Genomic DNA, 15,087 nt, shown 5'->3' with positions numbered 1-15,087 from the left:
TAGTTGTCTTAGCCCTTTGTATTTTCTATCTGAAATACCTTTACTTGACATTTTTAACTATTTTCTATCTTATTTCTATCTTCTAGTTTTCTTCTAAGGTTTTTATATTTACCCTTAGTTGCTTTCTTCTCTCCTAGTTTTCTTTCGTTTCCTATTTTGTGGGTATAAAATTCTTGTCTTTCTACATCTTTTTATCTTCCTATATCTTTATCTTTCTACATCTTCTCTCTTTTTTTTTTACCTTTTTGTACTTCTGTTTTTGAAGTTTTCCACTTCAAATTTTTAATCTTCTTTATCTAATCTTTTATCTTATTATCTTCCCATTTTCATGGGTTATATTTTTTTTTACTCCATCATGAAGGCATCTTAACCACCTTCAATTTAACCTTTTAAAGCTTTTTGCAATGTACTTAGACATTTTACAACTTTTTACTTTACCAAACAAAGATTATCTCATCTCCCTCTTTTTAGTTTAATAAGTACATTTTAATAGTTTGATGAGTAAAGCAATCTTTTTTCTCGCCATGAAGGTATCTCAACAACCTTCAATTTAACCTTTTAAAGCATTTCATTTATCATCTATACTGTACTTTTAAATGTACTTTTTCACCACCTACAGCTTCACTCTTTTAAACGAGGCTTAGATTTTGTTTAAATCGCTTAATATTAGTTTACATGGCTGCCCTTTAACCAAAGGCTCTTTTTTACTCCATTAGGAAGCTTTGTCTCAATCTGCCATGTACAAATACCTTTTTTTCTTTCTACCTTTCTCAAGCTTTTAAATTAAATCTAGTTTCCTCAAAATCTTTTTAAATGGCATTTTACAAATTTTCACTTTACCACACAGAGATTATCTCAACTAGAAACATTTCTTTTTCCTTTAACCTTTTATATTAAAATATATTTCCACATCTTGAATCTTTTTATATCTCTTTTTTAACCATTAACCCTTTTTATAAATTCACATTCTAAAACAACCCTTATAAAATTACTCCACTTTAATAAGATGAAATACTTTCATGTTTTTTAAGGTACTGTTATACTGTAATTGAAACCCAGCTGAAACTTCTTATACTCTCTGTATATAAATTACACATGATAGAATCTTAACACTTAGTAACCTTGTTTCAGCAAAGACACAGACCAAAGCAATATTAAACATTTTTCCATTTGCCAATTTATGAAAACACACATAATGTTTAAATATATTACCTTATGGAACTTAATAAGTAAAGAGTACTTGATTTCATATTTAGTGGTTGATATTTTAACATTTTAGCTTTGTAAATGAATTAGCTGTCTGTAAAAACCAAGACAAGTATAGTGAACAGAACTAGCCATCTCTTACTTGTTGAAGAAAAATCCTTCTACAGGATACCATAATGGTCCCATTGATACACTTAATAACTCATCTTTATAAAGCCATGGGCTACATTTTTGTATTGTATCAACATATGCCATAGTTTTTCTTGGTCTTACTGGGGTACCTCCTTCCTCTAACAATTTTTCTTCCTCGGAGGCGAACAACTTCAAACCTTGAGTCAACCATTTTCCTTAGTTTGCCTGAGAAAGTTCTAGGAACAGGCCACTTGAAATGAAAAAAAAAATAAATCAAAACAAGAACACATTGTTTTTTGAAATGGTCACCCATTTTTTTGCTCTCCTTCAGGAGCAAGCAAATTCACTTACCCCCAAGCTTCAGACATCCCACGTACGGGCCACCATAATGCCGCAGTCTTGGCTGGGCACAGAATCAGGAGGCACTCACAGCCTTGTAGATTGAAACAGCAATTCTTTATTCCCGACTCACACCACCTCCACACAGGTTCAGGGGCAATCCAATCTCCCAAACAATTCACCTCCTAAAAACTTTTTCTCCAGGAGAACTCAGCAGGAACTCAAGCTGCAGGCACGCCCTACTCCCAGCAGCAATAATCTTCAACCTCCAACTTCCCTAAAACTCCTTTTGTCTTAAACCGGGAACACCCTAAGGAGTGGGATACTTCCTCAAACCTGATCAGCTCTAAACCCGGATCTGCCTTGGTCCTTGAGCAAAGTCACCTTACATGCAATGTCAACAGATAAATCCATTTAACATGGGGTACGCTGGCAAGGAAATTTTGAAGCTTCATTCCTACTTGACAATGGCCCTCAGCACTCCCCAAGTGCTTATAAAAGTAGATTTGGACAAAGCTAGGAAAGCATATACTATCAATACATCTGCTATAGTGGTAATACATTTTAGAGATTTTTGTATTGTTTTTACTTATTAATTTTTATGACTGTTGTGTATTGGTTAAGAAAGACATAAATATTGGTTTATGAGCAATGCTACAAAATGTACAGGTAAATTCTTGCTAGAGGTTATTTGGAATTGCATTTATAACCAGCTTTGATTTACATAGTTTTAACCATATAGTATCCAATAATCTTCTATGCAGATCTTTTATTTACTTCAGAAGTCTTAACTTTATATGCTCTGTGTTGAGAATTAAGCTAAATGTAAAAAAGAAAACTTCAGTGGTTGGAAATGTTGCTTTAATAGTTCTGTACTTAATTTTTATTTGAAATAATAATCTCAGTGTAATTGTTATAGCAACTTTCTTTCTTGGTTATACCTTATATCTATCTATTATGTGTATATTTCCTGCCACTTCTGTATTCCTTGTACAGAATGTATCTGATATTTGTCTCTTTTGCACTATAGGTTGGCCATATGTTTGGATACTTTCCAAAAGATTTCATCAAGGTAGTTCGTGAACATACTAAAGAAGAGCTACAAATTCCAACAGATGTAAGTTATGGATTTCTTTTTTGTTCTCAATTGTAAACTGGCTTATAAATCCATCAGTTATATTCAGTTAACTGCTTCTGAATGTTTTATAATGTGTTTGGGGGGCAATCTAACATTTGTGTGTCAGATTTTCATTTGAAATCAGACTACCTGTAAAAAAAAAGTTTGAAAGGCATTCTAGGGTGATTATATTATAATCTAAGAGTTGTCTAATATATTGAAACAGATATTCTAAGAGGCAAATAATTTCATTTTACAGGCAAAACTCATTGGATAGTTATTAGACATTTTAAGTATATTTAGGTTAAATTAATAAACTCTAACTTTTATACTAGGCTAGAAATATGTACTTACAAAGGTTTTCTTATTCTTAGTCATATACGGGATCATAGTCATGTTATAGATTTGGAAAAGGGGACCTGAGCGTTTCAGGTGATGTTCAGTCTCAGATCTTTTAAGGCCCCAACTGCTTCCTTTATACAACATTCCTGTATGGTGCTCTGACTTAAATTGATTTTGTGACTGAAAGGATTTCGTGTTCTAGAATTCTCACTTCAGCTGATTATTTTCTAGAGTTTTAAATTGTATAGTAATTGATGCCCACCAACACTGAAACATCTTTGGGCAGCTCTTTGTAGTGGCTGTAGAATATGCAAACTGCTAGGCTAGGACAGTTCTTAGATTAGATGGACTGAATGGATAAAGTCATCCTGTTTGTTGTTGCTGTTCCTAAAATTTCTTTATAATCTCAGGGGCCATAAAATCACTTCTGTTGCTTGTTGGACTTCATTGTTGGTAAAGAGAGTTCTTGGGATTTAAGCTGTGACAGCAGTTCACTGATTACAGAGAACTATTTGTTTTGAACTCTGCCTTCTCATTGTATTTCCCATTACATGCATCCCTCATGGCTTAGAAATGCATGTGATGAGGAGAGGAAATCACTCATCCCTACTACATTGAACTGCCTCCCCCACCCCCGGAACCCCTGCAGAATATTATGAAGATTTAATTAGGAATGGAAATTTTTTAAAAACATGTCCATTCATACTATGGCTCCTTTTATATCAATTTGCTTACTAGTAGCAAGAAGGAAGACTAGATAATATACACATAATCCTGAGAGAGATCTTAGTGACTGTGAAACCCTGATGAAGAGAAAGGTGTATACCTTGTTGAATTTTGTTTTCAGTTTGTTCTTGTGGTAATAATAATGTGAGGAGCCTCCTTAATATCATTCTTTATTCCATTCAATGTACTTGTATCTCAGTAAGATACTTTAAAACTGATTCATTTTTCTCAATGCTGCAGGATCTTCCAGCTTCTCCTGAGTAAATGATTAAGAGTTAAATTTCTGAAACATAGGTGTAGATATTAAGAGCTGGAGGATCCTATAAGTGATACCTTGCCTTTCCCTACTTATGTTCAGAGCAAATTGAGAGAGACCCAAGAGTCAGGCAGTTGGAGACCAAATTGTCACCATTTTTACTCATTATGCTTTTTAAAGAATATGACCCATGTTAAAGAAAGAAAGAATAGACTTTCTAACACCGTAGACTAGAAAAAGACAGATTTACTCAGCCATAGATGGAGTTAGGCAGTGGGGGTTGGAGGAGGGTAATCTGGTTGACCTCAAAGATTCTTTAGAACCAATCCTGAATTTGGGAGCATGGATGAGTTTGCTTTTGTGATACTTTGTTATTGACACATTAATGGTTTTCTTTTCCTTACAGGAGACAGATTTTGTTTGTTTTGATGTTGGAGGAGATGATTTTGATAATTATAACGTAGAAGAACTTCTAGGATTTTGGGAATTGTATGATTCTGCAAATGAAGATTCTGAGAAACCTATAGAAAAAGTGGGACAATTTCCTGAAGTCTCCCAGGATGTTGAACCTGAACCTAAACCAGTAGTAGCAAACTCACAACAAATTGAAAGTGCATTCTCAGAAAACACTGTGGATCTTGAGGAACAATTTTTGGCTCAGAAGAACCATCCTCATGCAGATAGTCAAACAGATAATGCTCAGGGTGAACAAACTTCACTTGAACTTTTTGAAGAAATACTACCAGATAAATTGAAAGTGCCAGAAAGTGAAAAAAACAAAACCAGCAACATTTCTCAGGTCTCAAACGAACAGGAGAAGACTGATGCTTATAAACTTTTGAAAAAAGAAATCAATCCTTATCTAGAAACCAAAGAAAACAAACAAGAAATGAATATAATTTGGAAGATTTTAAAGAAAACTGAAACCACAGCCAAAAGGGTAGACATTTCTCAGGTCTCAAACGAACAGGAGAAGACTGATGCTTATAAACTTTTGAAAAAAGAAATCAATCCTTATCTAGAAACCAAAGAAAACAAACAAGAAATGAGTATAATTTGGAAGATTTTAAAGAAAACTGAAACCACAGCCAAAAGGGTAGACATGATGGACAAGGAACGAGGTGATATGGAAATGGGAAAGGAGGAAAGTCCTCTGGCAGATGAGGCTTCTTTATAAATTTGACTGTATAGTTCAGTCATCCTTTAAATGGGATGAAAACAATTAACCCTCCCGTATCCTTGCCCAGTTGTTCTCATGGGCTCATGCCAGGACATGGAGGGCAGTGTTGACGTATCTGGAACTGTGTGCTGAGGGGGAGTGCTGATCATTGGGCTTAAGTGGGGGTAGATAGTGTCATCCATCTGGCTCAATGCATTCTTCTCCCTTGTAGAGATGCAGCCATCCCATGAAGATGATTTTCCTAAAGAGAACACAAATCGTCTTAATAGAAATCTTCATGAAGAGCCAAACCTCCTGCGTCATCATTTTAATATGAACCATCCTGAAGAGCCCAGCCTCTTGAATCAACCTGTGACTGAGGACATGGGTGTTTCAGAAGTGTCTCAGATCCCAAATACTGAGAAAGTAGACCCAGGTAAAGCTTGCCAATTTTTCTCTACAAAGTAGAGGCATTACCATAATAAAGGCTTTCAAGGATATTTGTTGCCAAAGGTACGAAATAGAGCAGAGAGTGATATAGGTACATGTGAGTTCAAAAAAAAAATATCTTAAGTGAGAGAAAAGCAAGAATAAAGATGACTAGAAATCAAAAATAGGCCAGAGACTGTAACTCACCTAAAAGCAAATGTTTAGGTATGACTAGCTTGTGTAAACCATTTACAACTAAAATATTTTTCTTCAAAGGCCTTATGCTCTAAAACTGTAGTTTTCAACCAGACCAACAGCACCAGAAACTCTAGGGGTGGGACCCACAATCTGTGTTTAGCAGGCCTTCCAGGAAAGTCTGGCCTAGTACAAGTTAGCTTGAATAATCACTGTTCATAGTCTCATAAATTCTGTGTTTTTCTTCCCTTTTCTTCTAAATGGAATATAATATAGCTCAAGTCCTGTTTTGACTTGCTTCCTGGACATGGTAATTAAACTTTTTCAAATGCAGTCAATGGTCCAGATCTTTATACTATATACTTACAGCAAACAGTATAGAACTGCAATCGATTTTAGATTGACACTTACGAATACTTCATCATAGTGCACAGTATCCAGTGGGAGATGAGAAACAATTTTTCAAAAAAATCCCCAATAATGGCATCAACAGCATTCTACTTTTGTGTTGCTCACTCTCATTTTATCAGTAAATTAGATGATGACTAATTGTTTATTTTAATCCATCCAGTATGGTGCTATGAAGCCATAATTACTGTATTTTGTGTTTTTAAAGGTTCTGGTCTGTAAGCATAGCTATAAGCATTATCCTGCACCAGTGCAGGGCTTGGCAGCACTGATCTGAACCTCCCCCCCACCATCTGCACACACAGAGTGTAGGAGAACTCATAGCAAGGGGGGATTCAGTTAATTTGAGAAGGAATAACATATGAGTTCTCCCATTTTCCAGAAGACATTGCATCCATATATGAACACTACTGACTTCTGAACTGTCTTTAACTCTATAAGGTTATGAAAATGAATCACGCACCATTACAATTTGTTATTTTCATGCTCCAAAACTTTCAAGAATAGGGAAAACTTGACTTACAAAATTAAGAATGAATTATTTCCCTGGCCTTTTAAGTTCCACCACAAAATGATGTCAATGACCTTTAATAGGTAAAATCTTCCCTAATGTCATTTAATGTGTCTCAGGTGCTGAGATGCTGAGCCAATGGGGCAGACTTCACCAGCAGTCAAATTCATAGACCAATAGTGAATGGAGGGCCTGGGGTTGTAGCTCAGTGGTAGAGCGCTTGTCTAACATATGAGGCACTGAGTTTGATTCTCAGCACTGCATACAAATAAATAAAATAAAGGTCCATCAAAAACTAAAAAAAAAAAATTAGGCAAAAGCTTAAAAAAATAGTAGTGAATAGAATCTCAGGGTTGAGAAAGACCTTAGAGGCAACTGGTCCAACTTCTTAATAACTGCATGCTGGACTCCTGCTGTTTAATCAAACATACCCCAGGCTCATGTAACTCATACTGAAATTCCACCCCTACAAGCTCTCAAGTCTAACTGGAATTCTACCTCATTCACAGAGCCTCAATGCAGGTCTGTACCCAATTCCCTTTAGTCTCTCTTGGTACTACTGTGTTCTTTTTAAATAGTTGTCATCTGTCCATTCAATAAATAATTGTTGAGTATCTCTGCCAGGTGCCAGATACTGTGTTAAGCCTTGGCCCATTCCACCTGCAAATCTGCAAACCAAGACTCCCTCTCTTTCAGCTTTCCTAAAATTTTAAACACAAAGTTTCACCAGCACTAAATCCATGTTTTTTGAATGTGACCCTGTCTATATATCTCTGGTTTTAAAATTTTTCCTTGAGTAAATATTGTTCTGGTAGCAGTTGTATGGCCATGGAAGTAGTGGAGAGTAGACTGGAGATTGTTCATTTTATAATTGAAGGGTTTGACAGCTCTAATTAGGATTTTGAAGTTTTCTTCTCTGTTGTGTTAATTGTCTTTAGGAGAGCCACATATTCCAGGCACTGTGACTCATATATTTAGTGAAACACTCGATGAATATTGAAACTGAAGAGAGACAATTCTTATTCTATAGCATAAAATAAAATAGCAATTTCCCCTTTCAATTTTAGAGCTACTTATAACAGAAGGTACTCCTGTTGATGCTGCTGATACAGAAAACCAACTAGAGATAAAGGTCGAAGAGCCAGCAGATGCCACCCTTTTGGACAACATACTTTTCTTGTTATATTCATTCTTGCTTTATTTGTCTAAGATGGTAAGTTTGACATAGTTTCTTCAATTAGAATGTTGATTATTTATTAGTTTTTAAGTGGCTTCTGGTCATGAAGTGAAAAACTTAAAATGTCTTTATGAAAATGACTCTTGACCCTTTGAGTAGATAGCTCCTGAAACAAAAGCCATAGGGGTGTGGCTTTAATGGCTACTTGGTTTAGCACATGAGGAAGATTTGCTGTTTACCAAGGCTGGACATTTGCACACCTGTAAAAACTTGGTTCTTCCCCTCAGAACCTTTCATTCTGGCAGGGAGATAACAGCATTCACTTGAAACACAGTAAGATAATGGCAGAAAGAGAGGTATTTATTCGATGGTAGAACATTATTGTCCATAAATGCATTTATTATGGTTGGAAGGGTGATCAGTAAGGTCAGAAAGTGGTTGAGATGTGATTGAAGCACAGGCAAAAGGCAAACAGGAGTCTGACATGTGGTTTGTTGTTGATTAGACAGGCTGGGGTGGTGGGGGAAGCTGGCAGTCAGAAGAAATGTGTTCAGAGAAATGGAAACATGAAGAAAGGATATTTGGGGAGGGCAGGAGAATGTGAATAGTTGGTGTTGTAAAGTGTGAAGTTGGAGGGGGATGGGCCTGTTGGAGAGGCCAGCAAATCTTAAAGGAAGTCATGAGCCAAAGTAGCAGACCATTAATAGTGGGGATCCTTAGAAAGTTTTAAGAATGAAAGGAATTAGGTTAGATCTGTTTCTTAGAAAGAGTCACTTAAGGCTGATCTTTCTAAAGAAAATCATGATCCAAACAAGACATTTAATCTGTCTAGAAGCTTATCTAAGCATTTTAGGACTTACCTCCCCCCTATTGGTATTTGTTGATATTGGACTTTTAGAGTTTAATTATAGGAATGAGAAAGCTTTTAGAGGTTGGAGGATAAGATGGCCCTAGGGCCATTGTGACAGTAATCCTCCTCAACTGAAGTTGTTTCCTGTAGGTTGTGTTATTTCAAGGCTTGTGTAAGAAAGATGATGTTGTTGTTTTCCTTGTAAAATGTGTAGATTTTGAAGCCAGGTAGATCTGGTTTCAAATCCCAAGGTTATCATTTAGACGTGTGGGCAAATAACTAAACTTTTGAAAAAAGTTTTCCTCATCTGAAAAATGTAGATAATGCTTACTCCAATCATAAGAATTAAATGATTTGACAAGGTAAAATGTCTGGTGAGGTGTCTGGCATTTTGAAGGGTTTTACCCCTACACATGCCCTAATTCTCATGTAGACAGTCAGAAGGTGATATAAAGACAATGAATACCTGGGGAGGAAAGACCACCAGGGTGGAAAAGATGTGGTGGGGAGAAACAAATCATTTTTCAGTTGGCTCCATGTTTGTTCATGATGGTGGCAGCCACCTGGGTAAGGGGTATGTACGAGCCAGGCAGTTAGAATAATTATATTTCCAGTGATTAAAGCAGTCTTCTACAGTCATAATTTGATTATCAGAATGAATCAGCATCACTTGGAAAGTTAACAGCCTCATGATATGGGAAGGATTTCTTTATTCATATTTTTTAGGTATGCACAGAGCCCTCCTCTAGGTCTAGGTCAGGGGACATGAATGTGGTGCAGGTATGGTCAGTGATTGTACGGTGATAGGTAAGACATAGACGTGAGTGGCAAAGAAGAGGCACAATGTTAGGAGACTGATTTGAAAGGAGATTTCAAAAAGGCATTTTGATGGCCCAGTATGTACAGGACATTGTGTGAGGACTAAAAGAGTCTAACAGGTGTAAGGTATGATTGTGATTTTTGAAAGCCTTAAGAAAAGGACTTAACAAATATATGCAAAAATTATGAACAAGTCAATGTAAAATCTTAAACAAGTAGTATGATATCTGATAGGACTGGAGAGTAATAGGCTCTGATGTGTTTGGGAGATGTGCACCAATCAGATTCATTGATCAATGGAATCTTAGCAGAATCTTAGTGTTAGAAGAAACCTTGGAAGGCTGTTAGTCTAGTTTCTCACTCATTGCTGTTATTTTCTTTACTGTGGCCCTGACGAATAGTTATGAGGCCTGTACACCAGTATTTCCTAGCATGAGTCACTCTCTTACAAGGCTATATGTTCTTCTGTTGTCTAGTTCATCCTTGTATTGACTCCAAATTTTCCTCCACATGATTTCCTCTATAAAATTGAATTCTTTTCTACATAGAAATCCTTTAAATATTTGAAGTTATATCTTAATTTAAAAATTATTTTTAGTATTTTTATCATGGAAACTTTCAAATAAGAGCAGAGAGAATAGTAGGGAACTATAGGTAACCATAACATACTGTATATTTTAGAATACTAGAAAAAAAGATTGTGAAAGTTTTACCATAAAGAAATGATGTTTGAGGAGGTAGATATATTTAACTGATTTAAACATTACATAGTGTATACATGCATCAAAATGTCATGTTACCTACTTCAATAATTATAATGTTTGTTTCTATGTACTAGTTAAAAAATAAATTTAATTAGAAAAGCTTTAAAGAAAAGCATAGAGAATAGTATAATGAACCCATGGGCCATCACACAACTTAACAGTAATTCCTTGATAGCCAATATCAGTGAGTTTTTAAAATTTGTTCTAATTGGTTATACATGATAGCAGAATGCATTTCAATTCATTGTATATAAATGGAACAAAACTTTTCCTAGTTGTACACAACACGTGTAGTCCTACATGTACCTCGGGTAATGTGGTTCATCTCATTCCACCATCTTTCCTATCCCTCTTCCCCCTCACCTGTCCTACCTCCCCTTTGCCCAAATTCCTCCATTCTTTCCATGCCCCTTACCACCCACCTCACCCCCATTATGGGTCAGCATCCACTTTCAGAGAGAACATACAGCTTTTGGTTTTGGGGATTGGCTTACTTCCCTTAACCTGATATTCCCATTCACCCGCAGATGCCATAATTTTTTTCTCTTTTAATGCTATAAGTAATATTCCATTTCATATATGTACCACAGTTTCTTTATCCATTCATCTGCTGAAGGGTTGGTTCCACAAAACTATGGAATACTTCACAAATGTGGGTTTCATCCTTGCTCGGGGACTATGCTGATTTTTTCTGTATTGTTCCAATTTTAGTATATGTGCTGCCAAAGCAAGCACACTCTGAGTTTTAACAAATGTAGATACCCATGTAAAAACTACCATAATAAAGATATAGAACAGTTTTTTTTTTCACTAGAAAAGGGGTTTCCTTGGGATCCTTCCCAGTGAGTGCCTTCACCACCTGTTCCAGGCAACCATTGATAACTTTTTTTTTTAAACTATAGATTCATTTTTCCTACAGTACTGTTTCATATATATGCCACTATAAGTGGACTCATATCTAGGAGTGCAATTGCCTCCTACGTTTAATGTATGTTTTTGTCTTATGTGATACTGTCAAGCCATGCTAAAAAATGACCACAATCATTTTATACTTCCACCAGCAATTTAGGAGACTTCCACTTGACTTCATCTTCACTAGCACTTGGGCCATTTTAGTGGGTATGTCTTTGTGAGTGTATTTCCTGATAATTAATGATATTGAGTGACCTTTTTTTTCTTTTGAGATAGGGTCTCACTAACTTCCTTAGGCCCTTGATAAGTTGCCAGCCTCACACTTGGGATCTTCCTGCCTCAACCTGGGATTGATTGCTGGGATTACAGATATGTGCCATGATGCCAGGATCAAATACTTCTTCATGAGCTTGTTGACCATACTGTTTTTGTACGTCAACTCTCTCTGGCTAGCTGGAATCCAGACTTCTCCCAGCTCAGTGCCAACTGTGGGATTGGTTAGCTTATAGTTGTTCTTGGCACTCACAGGTACTGCTTAGAATGTAGCCCCAAACTGAAGACCACCTCCATGCAGATTTCTGTAACTCTTTTTCTTTGTGGCTCCCATGTTTCTGGTAGTTTTCTCTACATATTTTTGGCTGCTTAATCTCCTGGAACTCTGGTCTCTCTCTCCTCAGTGAGACTGTTGTGCCCCATTTGTGTTCCCCTTTTCAAACTGAGGTCTAGAGGGTGCCTCCAGGTAGAATGCTCACCTATTTGTTCTCCTGCTCTTAGGGGTGACAGTTGCATGTTCCTTGTGGCTTTCTATCTGAAAAATAGCTCTTTAAAAATCTTTTTTGACTGGGCATGATGGCACATGCCTTAATCCTAGTGGCTCGGGAGGCTGAGACAGGAGGATCACAAGTTCAAAGCCAAAAGTGAGGTGCTAAGTAACTCAGTGAGACCCTGTCTCTAAATAAAATACAAAATGGGGCTGAGACTGGGGATGTGGCTCAGTGATCAAGTGCTCCTGAGTTCAATCCCTGGTACCAATATATATATTCCAACTTTCTGGTTGCTTTCAGTGGGAGAACAAGTCTCATATAAGTTACTCTCTATTGATTTCTCCTTTTGTTGTAACTTTTTGCAATAATTGAAAAAAATATGTTTGTGGGACTTCTAGGATATATTGTAGTTTGGGTGAATAAATGACATCCCCCTGGTACAACAATTTAACTTGTTTTCTCTATTGCCTTTTTTTTTGGTGGTGCTGGGGATTGAACCTCGGGCTCCATGCATTCTAGGCAAGTGCTGAGCTAACAACCTCAGTCTCTCTCTGTTGCTTTATATTTCTTGGAAATTGGTAGTCAGGTTTAGGTTCAATTCTGTTTCTTATGAAAATTTAATAGGAAATATTGCATTGACATCTGCATGTCCTCTCCTTTGATGTTGACTACTAGTCAACAGTGACCTTGGTGAGATTTGCTAATATATTACAGGTTGCAAAATAGCAATGGTCTGAATTGCTGGGATTTTTCTTTCTTCATTTAAAGGCTGGGATGCCTATACAAATAAAAATTTATGATTGATTATTCTTTCTTTTTTTTGGTACTGGGGATTAAACTCAGGGGCACTTGGCTAATGAGCCATATCCTCAGCCCTATTTTGTATTTTATTTATATACAGGGTCTCACTGAGTTGCTTTAGCAATTCACTTTTGCTAAGGCTGACTTTGAACTTGCTATCTTCCCTCCTCAGCCTCCCAAGCTACTGGGATTGCAAGTGTGTGCCACAGCGCCTGGCTATGATTGATTATTCTTTACACAGATATTCGGTTTGTATAGTTAAGGCAGGAGATAAACATTTGATTCCTTTTCTTCATTTAAACACTTTTCAGAATAGTAAGGTATTATTCTAGCATTATCAAATGATACCCAAAGTGGCTTTTGAAATCTTTTTAACTTTTATTTGAGTCAATATGATGTCATGCATTTAAAAATATTTGGTGTGTTTAATCCAGTTAGGAATAGTAATTGTTCTTATCTGATGCTCAATTTCTCCCCCTTTTTCCTTGTAGAAGCCTCTTTATCTTGGCTCCTGGGACCCTTTGCCACCACCTAGTGGTCATTGTTACCTGTTTCCCTTGCTTTTGAACTATGAGATGTTCCAAGTTCATCTTAAACTTTTCCTATCCAGACCTTGAAGGAACTATTTCTCTAAAAGAACTTTGGTTTCTTTCAATAGGAAATGATATTTAGAGGCTACATTCCAAGTACTAGGATTGCTTATTGCTCAAATTGACTGTCATTTGTAAGCCATTTTAGTGAACAAAGCTCAGAAATATGTGGGGATTTTTGATCATGTCATTTAGATAATTCCCATGAAAATTCAGGATGTTAGAGAGATTTTACTTCACTTCATCTATCTTAGATTTGTGTTTTCTTTCTCTGATGTTGGAGTTCCAGTTTTCAATGACATAAATATAATTGTTTACAGTCTTGTGCCACTTAATGACATTTTGGTCATTAGTGCATAATAATGGAGCTAAAAAATTCTTGACACCTAGTATTTTTAATCTTTTTTGTGTTTTGATATGTTTAGATATATAAACATTTACAATGTTACAATTGTCTACAGAATTCAGTATAATAATATCTTATAGGTTTTTATCCCCAAAGCGATGATATACCATATATGAATACCTACGTGTGGAAATGGCTATATTTTCTAGGTTTGTATAAGTATACTCAATGATGTTTACACACTGAAATTGCCTAAGATGTGTTTCTCAGAATTTATTCCCATTATTAAGCAACACACGACTATATTTATGTTGTTTAAAATACTTTCAGGAATGTATTCCTGAAATGAAATGAAATTCTCTTGTCTTTAAGCTATATCCCACTAAGGTATGTTTGAAATAATTCATTTCTGTGGTTTGTCACCAACATGATATCACAGGTTGTTTCATTCTTGCTTTCAATATTTAGGTGTTAATTTTTAAAGATTTTTTTTATTTATTTTACAATTATTTAAATATTTAGAAGAGCCAAAGTTAATTTGTGAAAATAAGTTGTTTCTGTTTTCTGGTACTGGTGATTGAACCCAGGGCTCCTATCCACTGAGCCACATACCTAGGCTCTTTATTTTTTATTTAGAGATAGTTCTCACTAAGTTGCGTAGGGACTTGCTAAGTTGCTGAGGCTAGCTTTGAACTTGTGATTCTCCTGCCTGATTTTGAAAGAACTCTAGCTTTTGTCCCAGTTCTGTCTATCCTGATATTACTCTCTTTTATAGTTAACTTTTAAAATTTATTTCATTATGCATTCTGCTATTAAAAAAATAAGCAAATGAGAAAAGGGATATGCAGCTCAGTGGTAGAGCACTTGCCTACCACACAGGAGGCCATGTGTTCAATCCCCAGCACCATAAAAAGAAAAAGAAAAGCAAATGATTTTTACATCTAGCTATGATAGCTTTATATAGGTACTGGCTTCACCTTCCCAACTGAAACAACTAAAATAAATATGAAAAAAAACCCACAAACATATAAAATTTTAAGATCCAGTAACATTGAAGATCAAGCAAAAAAGAATGATTCTGGAAACATAAAGAACAAATGCTATGAGCTCTTTAGTTGCCCCAGCTTTTACTATGTTAAGAGATTCCCAAGCCATGACAAAGAAGGGGAAGTCAGGCAGAACCAGAGGATACCATGAATTGAGAGATGGTGCTGAGATTCCAGGAAAACCAAAGTGACTAGAAT

At 36.1% G+C, this 15,087-nt stretch overlaps 1 non-coding gene and 1 pseudogene across 2 annotated transcripts in view; one reads left to right on the top strand and one right to left on the bottom strand.

The window, feature by feature from the left end:
• Positions 1-15,087, top strand: part of LOC144374869 (transport and Golgi organization protein 1 homolog) — a 122,890-nt pseudogene that overhangs the window by 79,669 nt on the left and 28,134 nt on the right. Inside the window, exons 24-27 of the transcript XR_013434136.1 lie at positions 2,708-2,794; positions 4,525-5,239; positions 5,510-5,713; positions 7,888-8,033. The product of XR_013434136.1 is annotated as a transport and Golgi organization protein 1 homolog (transcript). The remainder of the gene's footprint in view (positions 1-2,707; positions 2,795-4,524; positions 5,240-5,509; positions 5,714-7,887; positions 8,034-15,087) is intronic.
• LOC144374889 (U6 spliceosomal RNA) lies at positions 11,059-11,165 on the bottom strand. The gene has a single exon (XR_013434146.1). It is a non-coding gene; the product is annotated as a U6 spliceosomal RNA (small nuclear RNA).

Source organism: Ictidomys tridecemlineatus, unplaced genomic scaffold (genome assembly GCF_052094955.1).
Source record: "Ictidomys tridecemlineatus isolate mIctTri1 unplaced genomic scaffold, mIctTri1.hap1 Scaffold_92, whole genome shotgun sequence".
NCBI classification, from domain to species: domain Eukaryota; kingdom Metazoa; phylum Chordata; class Mammalia; order Rodentia; family Sciuridae; genus Ictidomys; species Ictidomys tridecemlineatus.
This window is presented reverse-complemented; position numbering and strand designations above follow the sequence as displayed.